The sequence below is a fragment of the Etheostoma cragini genome, chromosome 13 (assembly GCF_013103735.1).
Source record: "Etheostoma cragini isolate CJK2018 chromosome 13, CSU_Ecrag_1.0, whole genome shotgun sequence".
NCBI lineage: Eukaryota > Metazoa > Chordata > Actinopteri > Perciformes > Percidae > Etheostoma > Etheostoma cragini.
This window is the reverse complement of record NC_048419.1, coordinates 25,713,245-25,715,800: the sequence shown is the minus strand read 5'-3', so window position 1 is coordinate 25,715,800 and position 2,556 is coordinate 25,713,245. Positions and strand designations below refer to the sequence as shown.

General features: G+C 38.5%; 1 protein-coding gene across 1 annotated transcript in view; it reads left to right on the top strand.

Annotated features, from left to right (window-relative positions):
• LOC117956026 (olfactory receptor 10J4-like) overlaps positions 1-2,556 on the top strand; it is a 5,867-nt gene that overhangs the window by 2,374 nt on the left and 937 nt on the right. The window lies entirely within an intron of this gene.

Genomic DNA, 2,556 nt, shown 5'->3' with positions numbered 1-2,556 from the left:
GCTGAAAAGAAACATAATTATCCTTGTTGCAAAGGTGAAACCTGCACCTCTGTTTAATCTCCTAATTAAAGATTAATTATCAAAGCTAGTACTTTAATTGCTAATGGGGCGTGTGTGTTTAATTGTGAAAAGTTGTAGTTGTTGCTTCTTTGGCACAAGTTGGACAATACTGACATGTCATGACTTTTACTGACGTTTTTGTCAATTTATTTAAACAAATTTGAAGCTTTTCCTGAAGTTTTGTCACTTTTTTAACAGTTTATGAAGCTTTTACTAACGTTTTTGCCAATTTCTTTCAAAGATTTTGGAGCTTTTATTGACGTTTTCTTTACATTTTTCAAAGTTTTTGAAGCTTTTACTGACGTTTTTGTCCCTTTTTTCAAAGTTTTGGGAGCTTTTACTGAAGTTTTCGTCACTTTTTTCAAAGTTTTAGGAGCTGTTACTGACGTTTTTGTCACTTTTTCAGTTTTTGAAGCTTTTCCTGAAGTTTTTGTCAAGTTTTTGAAGCCTCTCCTGAATTTTTGTCACTTTATTCAAAGTTTTTGGAGCTTTTACTGACGTTTTTGTCACCTTTTTCAAAGTTTTGGAAGCTTTTACTGAAGTTTTTGTCACTTTTTAAAGTTTTTGACGCTTTTAGTAACGCTTTTGGCAGTTTTTATCCCTTTTCAACGTATTAATAGTTTTTTCCCCATGACAGTGGATTGAAATATCACTTTTTATTGTTTATGCTTGTCTATACACGTGAGTACATTGATGATCTCTGAGTTCTTTTATTAACTGGAGCTACTGTTGTAATTTCTGCAGCTACGCATGGCATACAACAAAATGCTTATATTTCTGATCTAGCTGTATGTATGGTGTCTTTTTTATCCCTTTGTGTATATTTTAACTACATAAATGCTATTTTTTTCATTGCTTCTTCCTGCCATGTTCTAAATTCATCTGACCAAAGGTCTATAGTTGAATATTAGCCAACTGGCTAACAATGGCACATTTACACAAATGCTGATTAATGTCTGTTGTCCTTTATAAAAAAAAATACAAATACAAAATACAATAAGTATTGACTTTTTGCTCATGAAGGTTTTATTGTAGCCTACTTAGTTACATTAACGAGACTGCCATGAGTTTATCTGCCCCAGCGGCCAATGGCAATACTCTTTGTATCGTTCCCAGTCAGGTCGGCTACTGTGTGTTTGAACGCACACACATCTCGGCTCAGTTGTGTATGTGTTTTTGTGTCTGTGTGTGTGTGTGAAGCATGTACAGAATCCCAGCATGTGAGCAAAGATGCAAATATGGGTGTACCTGTGTGATGTCATCTGCTGTAAATGCTTGAAATGCTTAATATGCAGTTGACGAACAAATTAGACAATTCAATCAAGTGAATCGAATTCACTTGATTGAATTTGTGGACTTTGAGAAGGTTGAAGACTGTGTCCCCTGGGGTGTCCTTTGGGGAGTTCAGCAGGAATATGAGGTACACCAAAGTCTTGGGAACAGCATATGACGTGGATATACCTAATAAGGCCATTTTACAAATTTTGCATTTTCCTATTAAGACATGTTGGATATGCCGGTATTATTCTGGTTTAAGAAGTATTCCTACGACATGTTTACATTGCATTTGAAATCTGCATCTCAATCAGGGTAATATCAGTTGACTGCCACAGTATATTCCATTAAATTCCAAAAGACTAGTTTAAAAAGCATATTAGGTTGTTGTGCAAATGGACATCAAGTTGTTCAGTTTTTGGGTGTTGGGTTAGTAGGTTTTCTCTCCAGGTCTGAACCTGCTCAGAGTCCGCCTGATGGAATCACGGAGCTCCTTGTTCCTCAGACTGTAGATCATCGGGTTTAGGAAAGGAGTCAGAGTGGAGAACACCACAGCCACGATGATACGTTCCTAAAACAAAATCAATTATACATTTATTTGGAAAGAATGTTATGGAACATACACAGATTTGCTAAGGAAACTTGAATTTTCTCTGCACTATGGGCAACAATGATGGTCAGTCTGTGGTCCATCAACATGATTGCTCCTATTTCGGTGACCATACAGCTTTTTGTCCAGTAACCTTTTAATTACCAAAGTTATTAGAAGTCATCCTGACTAACAGATGACGATCTGATCAATGGTTGTTGAGATATCTGAACCAAAACCAGAAATATCAGCCACATGGTGGAGAAGTCAGGGATCACCAAAGTTCTTAGGATCCCCTGGATATCTGAACCACATTTCATGACAATCCATCCAGTAGTTAGTTTAAGATTTTAGTGCTTGTTTTTAAGGCCTTAAATGGTTTGGCGTCACCTTATCTGGCTGATCTCTTATGCCACCACTCTCCAGTCAGAACGCTATGGTTAACCAATCAGCTGCTCTTGGACGTCCCAAGATCAAAGCTAAAAAATAAGGGCCTCTGCAGTGGGCCCCCCCTAACGCTGTGGAACAACCTCCCCATGCGGTGGGCGCCCCCACCCTGTGGAACAACCTCCCCATGCAGTGGGCGCCCCCACCCTGTGGAACAACCTCCCCATGCCTTGGGTGCCCCCACC